The sequence below is a fragment of the Ambystoma mexicanum genome, chromosome 12, assembly GCF_040938575.1.
Source record: "Ambystoma mexicanum isolate Mex_15411 chromosome 12, UKY_AmexF1_1, whole genome shotgun sequence".
NCBI lineage: Eukaryota > Metazoa > Chordata > Amphibia > Caudata > Ambystomatidae > Ambystoma > Ambystoma mexicanum.
The window spans coordinates 107,997,657-108,012,290 of NC_090936.1; the positions used below are offsets into that span (position 1 = coordinate 107,997,657).

Below are 14,634 nucleotides of genomic sequence, written 5' to 3' on the forward strand. Positions count from 1 at the left end.
GGTATATCTCTTATCTGTGCCTGTTTAAAATGTATGCTTGTGTAGGCTGTTGGTTTGTGGAAGTGTCAGGTTAAGTTGGTATTTTAGCCACTATAATTATTATCCTTGCACTCCTGCAGGGCCGAAGACAATTCCTCATATGCTCGGACAAGGAAGAAGTAGGAAATTCGCCATTTTATTCTTGGACTTTTCTAGTTTCAGGCCGGATAACATGTTTTGAACAGAATATTAAAGACAATTGTCCAACTTGCGATTGGGCTAGTTTTGGGCTTGCATTTTAGTTTTGTTTGGGCTATTACGACGCTTCCGTTTCTAGCAAGCTGCTTCGTCAGTTCGGTGTGCGATTCCTCGTTCTAGCCACCAAGTGGAGGAATATTTGTAGCGATATGGAAACGGACTGGAAGTTTATTTTTGCCGTCAGGTAATTCGCCGCCACATTTCAACGATGAAGTGCTTTTAAGTTTGCCAGCTAGGTTGTTAATGGAGTCCTGAGCGTGCGTGGCGGCGGCGGCATTGCCCCTCTCCCCGGGCACCGCACATGCGTCTGCACCGGTGACGTGGGCTGCGCGTAGTGCAGAGAGACTAGAGAGGGGGACAGGACGGCACAGCCAGCAGGAACAGGCGCTCTGTGAGTCTGCTGCGGGCGCGGCTGCCGGGACTTCATCGGTAAGTGGAAACTTCACCGGCCGGGTTAGGCATCCCAGGAGCTCGCCAACTGCGGCTGCTGTTTTGCGGGCCATCTCGGGGGCTGCTGCATCCAAAACTTGCTCATCGCTATAGGGAGGACAACAAGGGCCCTCTGACCCCCCCACAGCAGGGGTGTAGTGACCCCACCTTCCAGACAAACATTGCCACGGGCAAAGCCCTCCCAGTCGAATGGCACGGAATGTGTTAGCTTTGGGCTTTGCCCGAGACGGGAAAAGAGGGGCGCTTCGCTACCAGCCTAGAAACTGAGGAAGGCAATGTAGAGTTTGGACAAGTAGGATTTGTTTACTAAAAGGCAGGATTCAGCTTTCTCGAGGACCAGGCATCCTAAAGTGGGAGGTGCTGAAATCACGACTTTGTTTCTATAGTTATATACTTTCAAAGGATGTCTACGCAGTGTGCCAACAGTCACACGTTGCCTCCAAAAATGAAATTGGACAATGCGATGAGTTTACAAGTTGCAAAAGTCCATGCAGCTGTGTAAAGAGAGCTCCGTTTTTTTTAATGTAGGAGTTTTACAATTTAAATCCAAAAGTGCTATCGAAAAATTATACTTTTATTTTAATTACAGATGGATTTTGAGTGGCACTATAGCTGTGTTGGTTCCCATTCCTGGAGTGCATAGGACTCCATGGGGGTTTTGTCCAAATTACTACCACGATAATTCCGGATATAGTAATTACGCCTGCCTTTGGCTTTGAAGTGGAGGGTTTAACTCCAGCAAATCTTACACTTCACTGCCAACTTGGAATTCGTAATGTGGTAAAACTAGTGGTAATTCCGTTACACCAAAAAAGTGGTCGTAGTGGAATTGCTGCAGAAAGTGTACCGCAACATCAAATTTGTAATGAGGCTCACAGTGTTTTTTTTACTATCTCTGTTGGGAGTAAGCGAGACAATCCATCTATTGCTCACATGTGTAATAATAGAAACCGAAGAAGGCTATTTGTAAACCATATAGTTGATTGTACTGTTAAGCGACTATGGGGAATGCATGGTTGATGGGGCTGGAGGGTGAGAGACTTAAGATGAGTTGTTGTACTTGAGTTACATGCATGCCTAAAGACTAGAGATTATAGAAGAGTTGAATTACCATAGGTGATCTGTAAAGAGTTTGAGTCTGTCAAAATGCATTATTTTCGTATATTTAATTTGTTTTGCTGTTTCTGCATGTTTGTTATTTGCACCCTCTGTTCCGATAGTTTGTGAGGTTGGACTTTGTGGCATCATGTTCCAAACAGTGTTGTACTGGCTTAAAATGTGCAACTCGGAGACGCTTGCATTGTGTAGAGAAGGAATGGAGGAGGTGTGGCACAGATTGGCAGGAAAGCAATTGCCATGGTTTAGGCATGTGAAAACTAGTAAACATTGGGCATGAAGATTTATGAGAAGTCCCCACCAAGCATGGTACCATGTATAAAGGTAGCATTAGGAATCATTTTATTGGCTGGGTTTGGGAAAAAATGATTGATACTTGTCACGAAGGAAAGATGACAACGAATTATTTGCAAGTTAAGACAAATTGGGACCCGAAACCCTATTTTGATTATAGCTCAACTTCAAAGTCGAAAAGTGCATCCATTAAGTTTTGTTAGGAATCTTGCCACTTGCCCCTTTTTACTGCCAAATCTTTTTCTCCTTTATGCCGTTTACGTCACATTATGAGTGAAGAATATAATTTGATCTTTCACTGTTCCACCTATCTTGTTGAGAGGTCCCAATGGCTCAAGCCAATGTGGATTCAGTCTAACGTAAGAACCATTTGTGCTGCTCTTGATATCATGAAATACTCATGCAGTTTTTATATAAGTAGGAACCTTAAATGTGCTTTTAAGAAAAGGAGGATTCTTTTAAAGCTGTTACAGTATTTTACATGCATTTTTTCCCCCACACATTGCACATAACAATTGGCACAATCGGTACCTTCTATTTTGTTGGAAGCTGTGCTGCTTTATCTGCTTTCTATAGAGTCTGTGAGTGTATTTGTTGAATATTTATTGTTTTGTAACGTGACTGTATGATGTGCTCTCTTTTATGGTGATTTATGGCCGCATTAAAGAAAATTGAATGGTTATAAAATACTAAATAAATTAATTCGAAATTACCATATGGAGAATGACATAGACACGTTTTAATCTACGTAGCTCACTGAAAAATTGCTTTTGAATTATTTTGTGTGTTTATTCACTGTTCTTATTCTTCCACACTGCACCGCATTTGTTTTGACGGCAACAGCTTTCCTTAAAGATATATGTTGTCAGGTTGATTGACCATCTGTTTGGTCTGTTTTTATTGACTATGGATTACCTTATTAGCTTTTGAAGTAAAACTAAAGATGGGAGGATGTGTAATCTGTGAATTGTATAACAAGTATAGCTGGGATCAAATCCCAACTTCACTGCTTCCCAAAATGTTTTTTGTTATCCTGGTCAAACCACTTTTCACTGTACTATTAAAATTAGGAGCAACTAGAGGTGATCATGTTAAGCTTGCGCTATACAAAAATCTCCACTTCTGCATTGTTTAATTGACTACAGTTTTGTTCCATATATGGCCATCCTTAGAGTGCAACTGGCAGACTGGACTTTCTCTTAGCCAAATCGTGGCATTGTTCTCTCACAGAAGGGCCATATAAATAATGGACTACTACAATGTTCAGTGTGGAGAGCTTCCCAGGGATTCCGGCCTGCAAGAGACAACAAATAATTGAAAGAAAAGATATGTTCAATCATGTCCTCAGATTAAATAAGGAAAGTAAGATGTCAAACATTTCCGCCCAATACACAGTGGATTTGTGAGCTTATCTATATGTCAGTTATGTTATAAATCTTTTATACTGCGCCAATCGTCACTGTATTGGGCTTAAGGCACCAGTACCTTGTCTATGAAAATGACATATTGTGCCCCTCTCTGGGGTAATCTGAACATAGTCTGTAGAGGTAGGGACAGGAAAACGGTGCAAAAGGTGTGGTGGGGTAGTACGGAATAGAATGGGGATGCTGAGAACGAATGCATTTGAAAGTATAAGAGGATAGAGGATTATGGTAGATGGAATATGATTGAATAAGTATAGATATATGTGTAATGGCAGACTATCGATCAGATGGACTACTGATCTAGAAAAGGGGAAAGTAAGTAAACTTGTGCTAACAATCATTTTCCAGTGATGGCGTTTTTTGGTACTCTGGAAGGAGTACTAGAAGTAGTGTGAGCATGCTTGTGTGATGGTCCGGACATGTGCTTTGGAAGCCCTCGAAGTTTGGAAACCAGAATTGTCTGATGGTGCTCGTTAGGCACCCCTGCAAATCCCAGGTTTGTAAACTGTGAATGCTAAGCCATCTGTTAGAAGTGACAGTGTCAAGGATGGGCTGTGTAAATAAGATCAATGCAGTGAATAAAAAAACGCCTGTCCTTTTAGGTAATCTGTGTGAGACGTGGAGCTTATGAATTGGCATCATTTAGCCACCATGCAAACTCCGCTCCACAACCATAGGGTGAATACTTAATGTGACAGACTAGGCAGCTTATACATATTACTATACTAAAAGGCATCCCAGTGCAAAGACGTGCATTGGAACTCGGAGTACAAATACGTCCTGTAACATATGAAGTATAAAAGAGGTTACTCAGTATAGAGCCCTATTGTCAGTATGTAACCAGAAGAGCTGACCTCAGACAATGATTAGTGATGATTGATACTTGGCGAGTAAGAAATGGTACTTATTTGAGATGGCAAATGACTTTTATGCTTGGCCGATAGCTTGCAACTTGAAACGTTACCCCTTGTTACAACCCATACAACTGTTTAATAAAGTCTGCATGAGAGAGTGCAATTTTTAATGAATTTGACAAGTAAGACTTTGAGATTGAATGTGTTCCTGTGATTTAATTCTCTCTGACACGTGATGTGAAGTTGGTTTATATTTTTGGACTCTGCATCAAATTCCATTCGAGAAATGCATTTACCTGTTTAGAGGAAGTTTATTTTGTTTAATTCTGCTGCGTATTAATTCTGCGCATTTCAACCTTCACCAGGTTATATCTTTAAGCTGGGTAAACATTGTAAATTGTAATTTCCTAACCAGACGCAGTCAAGCACCCCCTCAGTTCCACACAGGCACATAGCGCACAATTTGTTATTCTCCAAGAAACAGTTAATTGCCAATGGCTAATTGTCTTTTCGTTACCTATAGCCACTTTGTAGTCCAACTCAGAATGTACTCCTGCTATTTTTTTTATCCAACCTCACCTCCCCCTCCACTTACTCATCCACCCACCCTCTCGGGCTGCACCCACCGGGCTTTCACTTGCCTATCACTTTTTCCATCATGCACCTTGACTTTGCTACATTCCTCCTTGTACTTCCTCTTCCCTCCTAGTCTTCAGCCACAACTCGGATTAATTTCTACCTCATTCTTCTCACTTCCCCATCTTCTGCTCCGCCCTCTGCCCCCCTCAAACCCAACCCTCCATTCTCCAACTCATCTATCCCCCTTACCTACTGCACAATACCTTCTTCTCCCCACCTCATTTCTTTCCCACCTGGCCTCTGGAATACACAATCCCTCTACATAAATCTTGCTACATTACTGACCACTTTGATTTTTTTCATCTGCAACTTTTACTTCTTGCTATCGCACAATCCTGACTCTCCCCTCATTACTCTGCTACATTAGCTGCTCTCCACACTGACTTTGCTACCTTCTCAAACTCCCTGTCCCCATCCCGCATTTTGCGTTCATAATCTCAATTCCTCCTTGCTGCTCCCTCTTGTCGCTTCCACTCTTTCTCACTTCTTGCACCTAAACTCTGTCCCTCTAACCTCTCTTCTGCGTTGCATTTCTTCCGCACTTAAATCAAGGCCCATTTACTCTTTACACTCTCTAGCCAATTTAGTATTATTTAGTATTTCTCTTTTGTTCTCATCAAACTTTGCTTTCACTTCCTTACTTGCTATAGAGGTACCCCCTCCCCCCCACCAATCCTCCATAGCTGATCCCTACCACTCCATTCAGTGCTGCGTACTAATGTAAATCTGTATAGTACTTCTCGTTTAAAGCACTTCCCCCTGTCCCCCTCCACTTGCTCTCATCTTTGAGCTATTGTGCAGGCACCCTTCAGGAGAATGCATCTACCATCTGTAAATGTGCTTATTGTAAGTCATTTCTGATTGAAACTGGCACCCCTCTTCTTCAAATAAATACAAATAGTGGCGTTTGCAAAATGTGACGCCTGTTTAAGGTAACTTTCATCATAAGTATACTCTGCTGCTAGTGAGGGGCCATTTTTGGACCGTTATAATGTCATATAGAGTTTTATGCACAGTTTATTATGTTGTTACTCTGCTTTGAATGTAGAATTTGAAGTTTACTGAGCGGTTTTATGTATTATTAGTACCCAGCGATTGTATCAAACGATCTGATTGGCCCTCACTGAGTTGATACCCGGCTGACAAAGACTTGTCTTCTGTGGGTCTGAGCTCCGCGTCCCACAGAGTTCTCTCCCTTTCTTCTGAAGGCCACCATGGAAAGGGAAGGGCCTACGTGTAGTCCCTTCTCCCCGATGCCTGGTGTACATAATAATTTTTTTCTCGAGTTGAGAAATGGCTTCAAAGCAGTTTTTCAACGTGGGGAAAAATTACTGTTAGTACCCCAGTACAACGTGCCGGGCTAATAATAGCAATAGAACCCTCAGGGGGGCGGGCATTACTGGTCGGGTAATGCCCCCGGGGCTAAGTTAATGCCCTCGCTTTGCTGTCTGAATGACGGAAAAGAATGAGATCCTTCAGTTGGTTCCTTGGCACTAATCAAGATAATTAATGCCCAATACGCATCGTTCAATATCGATGGCATTCAAATCCCGGTATCCTCCTCAGTGAAGACTCTAGGAGTCTACCTCGACGCTACTCTCTCACTCGCATGTCATGTGAACGCCATTGCCTCATCTGCTGCATGTACAACAAGACGTATTAATGCCTCCAGAAGTTTCCTATCGCAGGACAGTTGCCTTACCATTGTCTGAGCGATTATCGTGTCTAGGCTAGTGCAGTGCTCTGTTTTCTGGTAGTTCTCTGCATATAACACCGTCAGAGCTGCCCTCAATATTCTGAAACATGAACGCATCTCGGCCGCCAGAAAGGATGCGCACTGGCTTTGAATCCGTGAACAAATCTTATTCAAGACCTTGGCCCTCATTACGACCCTGGCGGAGAGGGGTTTACGCCAGCGTAATGCATGGCGTACCTCTCCGCCAGATTAGGACTTTCCGTAGCGCCATGGTGATTTTTACGCCCGGATTTTCCGGGCGGAAAAATCCATGGCGCTACGGGTCCCCTCGTTAATTACGCCACCGTATTCTACGGTGGCGTAATTAACGCCTTCCCCACTCCCATTATACCCTATGGGGCAAAAATGGGAATGGGGAAGGGTAAATGGGGATTGGGGACTTACCGCCCCGCCAAGGTTGAATGGGGCGGTAAGTCCGCCAACCCCCATGGCGGAGTTGGCAGCTCTGCGCCATGGTCCATGGTGCAAATTGCACCATGGACCTCCGCCAGGGTCGTAATGAGGGCCCTTGTCTATTACACATAGATGCCTCACCAACTTGGCCACACCCTACCTCTCAGAGAAAATCCCCACAGCTCCCTCTGACAGGCCCCTTAGGTCGGCATATACAAACAAACTTGTGCAGCCGAAATTCAAATGTTCCAAAGCTGGCGGGGCACGCTTTCCCACCTTTGCAGCTAAACAATGGAACCCACTCCTGTCCGCCCTGAGAGCAGAACAATCGTACTGCGTGTTCCGGAGATCTTTGAAAACGTGGATGTTCGTATGATTGTGCAGGGGATAGTGCTCCTCCTCTGTTATTTTGGACTTTCTGGCTTTTGACATTTGCGTGGAACTGGTACTCTTAACAGCGCCTTGATGCCTCCGGGCTTATCACACTTTATGAATGGAAAAATAAATACACCTCTGGCCCGGGGGCATTACCCGACCAGTAATTCCCCCCCCTCTCCCCCCGCCCCCTTCCACCGAGGGTTCAGCTGCTTTAGTTATAGTACACCGCTTTTATACAATGCCATTATATTTATAAGATTCATAATAACTGTATTTCAGTAGCGTGCCTCAGGTGGCTTTTATACCAAGCATATCGGGCACCCTTACCACCCAGTCTCTGTGTGTATCTCTTGTTTACCCTGTTTGTAATAATAAGAATATGAAATTGGCAGATGAGTGAACGGTGAACACTCTTTACCATAAGGTAAGGTTTATGGGTGACCTAAACGCTTGCAAAGCAAAGAAAAGTTTCCCTGTGATCTGAATATCACAGGCTCTCATTTCTCCTTCCTAAATGTGTTGGTTGGCAGGCTAAGTAAGAGCTGCTGCACACCTCACTCTAATTTGCTAAAGTGCTCTTCTAAACGGGCCTGCTGGAACCTTTTGACTGTCAGGGCAATGTCACAGACGGACTTAAGAAACGTACACGTCTGATAGATAGTTTACACGTTTTTATTATCCAATCTTCAACATCTTTATCAGGGCTTTTTGACTGTAGGATGATTCAACTAAAGGGGTTGTTCTGGCTGGAACCTCCAATCTCCTGTCTGCTCCTACCACCCTAAACCAGGCTTCTTGGTCGCCCAAGGTCCGATAGAAAACTAAACTCAAGTATAGCTTTATTTTCGGCACAGTGCCATTAAATCATCCTAATTCACAAATAAAACACAAGTACAAAGCATGACACATCATTTTAAAGGGCATTCATTTCTAATAAGCCTTGCTTGTAAAACATGGGAGTACAATTTTTTAAAAGGCTTTACCCAAGGTGCAGTTCCAACAGAGGCAATAGTTATCCAATCACTGTCCATTTCTATAAGGGTTAAGGCCCCACCCTACCATGTTGGCATTATGCAGCCAGAATTTAAAAAACAATAAATATACTTAGTAATACGGAATGTTAAAATCTTTTTTTAAAATGAGCACTTCAAATCTTAATAAAAATGGGGAGAGTAAACTTGCCTCAAGATCATTTTATTTTCCCATCTCAGTAGTGACTTTGCAAAGGAATTCAGATATCAACTCCAATAGCACGGCATATCTTCTGTTTACATAATCACGCCCGGTGGATATACCTTGCGATGCTTATGGCACGCCACTGAGTGTACACCCTCGCTTTGTAGTATTGGTTTCAAGAGCCGTACACTGGCCTGTTTCAGTGGTTCACACAGGAATAAAAAGTGCCCAGTTGTTTCTTTTCCCTCATTACATAGAGGGCAGAAACCATCCCCACCATTTTCCCAGGATTTGGTGAAAGCAGCAATATTTGATGTCCCCATCCTAAAGCTAACAAATAAAGCACACACATAGATTGCTTCAAATAATCTTCCTGTCCGAATTCTGGTTTGCAGGGCAATTAGTTGGGGAACCAACTTGAGCATACCTGCAGCGTCCATCATTTTACTCCTGGTTAAGACAGTTGCGTTATCATTTAACCTGGATTTGTCACCCTTAAAAATGCATTGTGGGTCCACCCATAATGCTGTTTCGTTAAGGCTATATTACATCTTCTTCATGTGGGCAAGCTAGCAGATGCTTTTGCCCCCTTCTAGGGCCCATATGGGTGACAATACTTTGCAATATTTCTCAAGGCCTTCCTTATCCAGTAAAATACAGGGTTTACTGCCATCTGGTCTCCAATCGGATACACATCCGTCTCCAAGTGCCAAAATGCTTTCGGGGAACCTGAAATTATCTGAAGGAGGCGCCTCAAGTGTTTATTTTTCATGCCAGTTAAGGTTTTTGACTTTACATGACCCCCCCCCCCAAAGTTCAGCACCGTAGAGACATGCAGGAATTCCTTGTTTGCGGTACAGATCTAATGCTGGGGTTATTGCCCCCTCCCGTACCTTGCATGAAAAGTTCTGTGGGCGCTGGCATATTTCTCCAATGTGGAGCAGGCTTTATCTTCATGGGCAGTCCAGAGTCTGTACTCGTGGAATCTGAAACTGTGCCTGTTCTAAATGTTGCCCCTCCACACTAATACTGAGCCTGTGGTGCTTCGAAAACCAGGGCTTGATAACCAGAATCAGAATCTTTGTTTTATTGATGTTCAATCTCGGGTTACGCTCTTCACACTTTCACAAAAAGATATCCAGAAAACTGATTGGTAACCCCTACTGTTTTATAGCCTTGTTCCTGTTGGAGAGTCTAGGTCAAGACCTTGTCTATCTCACTACCTGCAGGACTTCCTAAGGGTACCCTACTCTAGTGTTCCTCCAGTTGATGGTTTTAATGTTGGTCGAGATGGTGCCTGTTTCTTCACACTCTCCTGTTCTCTCTGCCACTCACTCCTATCCCTGATCTTATGCCTCTACTCTTTTGTTCCTCCTCTTTCCTCTCCCCTACTCACACCTTCTCTGATCCCTTAGTAGTTCTGCTGGCTTTCTCCCCCCTATTTTTCTGCTCTCTATTCTCCCCTCCTACCACCTACAGTCTTATCGCGTCTCTTCTTTCTTCCCACCTCTTTCCTTCTGATCTTCTCACAATACTATCCCTCCAACTGCTATCAGTTATCTCCTCCAAACTTTCCCTCTACAACTCCTGCCTCTCCTTTCTCTCTACCCTTCACTACCACGCTATCATTACAGTTAACCCCTCTCTCACGCTATCACTCGCCATCACCCTCGCTCTACCCTCTTCTATTTTGTTTTTTATTTGTGTAGTGCTTTACTCCAAGTACCCCTTAAACACTCTCATGTACACTCTCACAATCACAGCTTCACTCTATCCACTGAGTGCCAAAGTCTCGAAAAGCACAATACCGAACCTGTACTCCTATCCAACTCCTCTGCAGATTCTCCAGCACTCTGCTCCTCCTTCCGGTCTCTCGGTCCAACCCCACACCTCCTGTCCTTACCGGAAAACCAATCGCGTTTTAATTTTCCCAGTCTTTCATACCCACAATTCCCTTTTTCTACCCCTCGTCCTTCTCCATAGGTCACATGTTTCAGATAACATTGGGGCAATGTAAAGCTGTCCCTTTTCCCCGGGGTTGTGTCATTGTAGTACAGTGCTACAAAAACTCCTCCTAACACCACCCCCCCCCTTGGTGCACACTTTTTTAAATTTCATCTGCTGGTTGTAGGGTTGGTGTACAGCACCAATTAAGCTGCAGTGAGTAACGCTGCTCTCCTAGGCAGGCACCAGAATCTGTATGGGGGTCGTTTATTTTCTCCTGTGTTCTGCTGGGCTCTCAGTGTGGCAGTTTATGATGGTCCAGACAGTTCTGAAATAAAGAAAACGGATGTCCTGCCAGAATGAAGGTGCATGGCTTTGGCTGATTGAAATTGGTACTGGTCTTAGCAGTTAAGGCACACTCGGGGAGTTCAGGGACTGGGGCCCTCCCACATCCATCACCATACCTCTGGGAGTAGGACTGACTCTTGATTACACCCTAGTAAGCCTTCTGCCCTATGCCGGGAGGGGTTCCTGTCCCAATCCCACACACCCAATGGGATTAGGCACCTGACCCTCTCAAAGCAAAGACCAGCATATATCTTGTGATTCGGGCAGGAACTAGAATCAATTCTTGCCTCACTCCAAAGTATATTAGTATGTCTCCATAAAGCCTCGAGCCCCACTCAAACAGCCATAGGCCCCTGATGAAATCACTCTCTTCCCATACCCAGCTAACATGTTGTTCAGAATGATGCTGAAACACTTCAGTGGGTTCTTCACAGGATGTTGACGAAATTAGGGTGCCACAAGGAGCAGGAAAGACTAGTGATTAGTCTGGACCCTTGAAGTGCCTTTCAAATCTGGGTGCACCATCTTTTGGCCTAGAGTGAATGCCACAGCTTTTTCCTGTAAAAGGTAACTAGCGAGAGCCAGGCAGGTGTCATGCAGGCTACTGTTTGGTTTCTATACTTATTAGTAAGGGATTTTACTGAGTATACTTAAAGATTCTTTTTTTGTATCAAACTGTGTAGGAGGTGATATAGAATTTGGAACCAAGGTTGCAATCCCACCATGCCCACATTGTAAGATCTGGGCAAATCAATTTATAGATTTTGAATGGATTAGTTGGGGCTGCAGCACTCTCTGCCACTAAATTATATTTACCCTAGGTCAGAAGTTGCTAGTCTTATAACCACCATTCCATTTTCTTATAAAAACAGCATTCTGTTAAATTTGTATGCTGTGTTCTAGAAACAGTGAAATCTGCAGATCTGTCACTTCTCCCTAGTGGAGGCAGGTGAGTACTATTGTGAGTGTAATCCTTGGAATATTTTGGTATGCTGGCGTTGGGGCTTTGAGATAAAGGGTAAGCTGTGCACAACTGAATTGATTGCAGTATCAGGAAGGGATACATCTCCTAATTATAATCAACAGTGAATTTACCAGTTCCCTTTACTACAGCTGCCTCCTTGCACACTTATTTATTTATTGGATACTAGCTGTCCGGCCATGTGTTGCTGTTGCTCAGTCTGGTTAAATGGAAAAGAAAGAAAAGAGAGAGCGCACGTTTCTAATATGTTTAATTTCACAATTCTCCAAGTTGAGGCAGTTTAATTTTCCCGGTGGCGCAACACATTCCTTTTAGTTTCTCCATCAAATTTCAGAGCCTTGCAATAAGGTCACACTTCAGCCATGGTGCCGATGAGAACATGCCGGCTCAAACTATAATCATCAGCTGGGTTGTACCGGAATGCAAGGCAATTGTAATCGCGTGCTTGCTGAGCACGGAGTCGTGTTTGACGCTGATCTGCTGTTTCTCGTTGACGTCTTTCAGCCACTCTCAGCCTGTCGCGTTCATTCTGTTGAGAACGAAGCAGATCTGAAGCTGCAGAACGCGATCGCCATGCTCGCAACTGTGCATCCTAAAGTCTGGCTGCACGTCGCTCTGCTGCTTCCTCGGCATGTATTTGCGCCATTCTAAATCTGAAACATTGAAATGGAATCGTAAAATATTAAGTATAGCGTGTGTTGCTTTTACGTCCAACAGATGGAGCTGTGTTTCAGAAAAAGCATGTTTTTACCTGTCACAGGTGTGACATCTATGTATAGTACGTATATAAAAACATGTGCCTATTCGAATGCAACGCTGTGTCAAAATTTCAAAGCAATCGGTGAAGAACTTTCGGACGTTTAAGATTTTGAACAAACGAAGTGAACAAACATTTACATTTTTATTTACATAGATTTGTAAGGCGCCTTACAATAGATGGTGTTTCAAGGCGCCACCATACAGAAAAAGGAGGGGGGGACAAGGGAGAAAGATACAATAACAGTCCTAATAGGCCTTGTGACATTCAGATTGTGCAAGTGCAAAACCAAAGTGCTACCGTGGGAAGGGAAAAGGGTGAATGGGCAAAGTGCTAAGGGGAGGCCAGAGGGCGAGTGCCAGGGAATGCAGGGAAGAGGGGGGGGGGACGGTTGGACTGGGTAGAGGGGGTCCTGGAGCCCTGTAGTACTCCGAGGGAACCAGGCAACCCGTCACTGAGGCAGGAGTTAACGGGGGAGGGGAAGAGTGAAGAAGGAAGAGAAAAGGAGGGTGTTGAGGAGCTTATGGAGATCCGGCTCAAGCCTGAGAGGGGCAGGGAGACCATTCCAGAGGGAGGCTCCTGTAGAGACAGCTCCCCCCCCCCCACTCTTTGCTTAGGGAAGAATCTGATTTGCCCACTCTTTGCTTATGGAAGAATCTGATTTGCAAAGAGTTGGAGCTAGCAGACCGAAGGTCTCTAACGGGGAGGTATTTAGTGAGAGAGGGTTGGATATAGTGGGGTCCCAGGCCCCAGAAAGCTTTGTGGATGATGCAGAGGGTCTTGAATTTGATCATAGCAGCAACCGTGAGCCAGTGGAGAGAAATGAGGGCTGGAGACATGCAGCCCCTTGACTTGAGGCAAGAATAAGTCTTGCAGTCCTATTCTGGATCAGTTGAAGGGGACGAAGGGACGATTGAGGAAGAGGCCGTTACAGTAGTCAAGCCTAGCGAGGACCAGAGCTCTGGAGCCATTCCGTTTCTGGACGGAGGTGAGGTGCAGCTGATAGTGGGCCTTCTTGGCAAGGTCTGCAATGTGAGTAGAGAAGGAGAGAGAGAGCAATCAAAGATGACGCCAAGGATTTTTTGCCTTACAAGAGGGTGAGGGGAGGGGACCGATGGAGGGTAGGGAGGGAAGGTGGGAGCTGGGGTCCCATTGAAAAAGACCTCCGTCTTACTGGAGTTAAGGCAGAGATAATTGGCAGCGCACCATGACTGAATGGTGCTCAGACAGTCGAGGATGAGAGAGGATGAAGTGGAGGGAAGCTTGAAGGAGAGCTGTGTCTCATCTGCATAACACTGAAAGTGAGGAACGAAGGAAGAGATCAAGGGGGCAAGGTAGATCTTGAAAAGCCATGGTGAGAGGATAGAGCCTCGAGGGTCGCTGCAGGTGGAGTGTGAGATTGGGAGGGAAAAGGGCCCAGTTGAACCTGGGTAGGTCGGTTGGAGAGGAAAGAGATCAACCAGTCCAGTGCCAGGTCTGTGATGCCAAGAGTGTCACAGAGCTGATTTGTCAAGGTGGCATGATTGACTGTGTCGAAGGCAGAGGAAAGATCCAGGAGTATAAGAGCGGAAGGAGATTAGAGAGCAAGTCATCACAGGAGTACAGTGGAGCAGTTTCCGTGCATCTGACGGCTCTGAAGCCAGACTGGTGGTCGTGGAGACAACCGACCGATTCAGTATGTTGCGCCAGTTGGGAGATGGAAGCTTCTCCAGGTGTTTGCCTAGGAAGGGGGTAATGGAGATAGGGCAATAGTTAGCAGGGCAGGAGGGGTCAGAAGAGGGATCTTTAGGGAGGGGATGCACAAGGGAGTACTTGAGGGGTAGAGGGAAGGAGCCAATGGCAAAGGAGTGGTTACAGAAATCGGCCAGGGAAGGCGCAAGGGAGGC

The 14,634-nt window shown here is 44.8% G+C and overlaps 1 protein-coding gene across 17 annotated transcripts in view; it reads left to right on the top strand.

Moving 5' to 3' along the window:
* Window positions 1–298: 298 nt before the first annotated feature.
* The window catches only part of PPFIBP1 (PPFIA binding protein 1), a 1,584,927-nt gene continuing 1,570,591 nt past the window's right edge, over window positions 299–14,634 (top strand). For 3 of the 17 annotated variants that reach the window (XM_069628110.1, XM_069628108.1, XM_069628109.1), the window contains exon 1: window positions 474–666. The gene's annotated coding sequence lies outside the window, so the exon portion shown is untranslated. Of the gene's footprint in view, window positions 422–471; window positions 667–14,634 lie in introns of those variants that run through there. The other 14 variants (XM_069628111.1, XM_069628112.1, XM_069628113.1 and 11 more) reach the window with 9 other exon arrangements.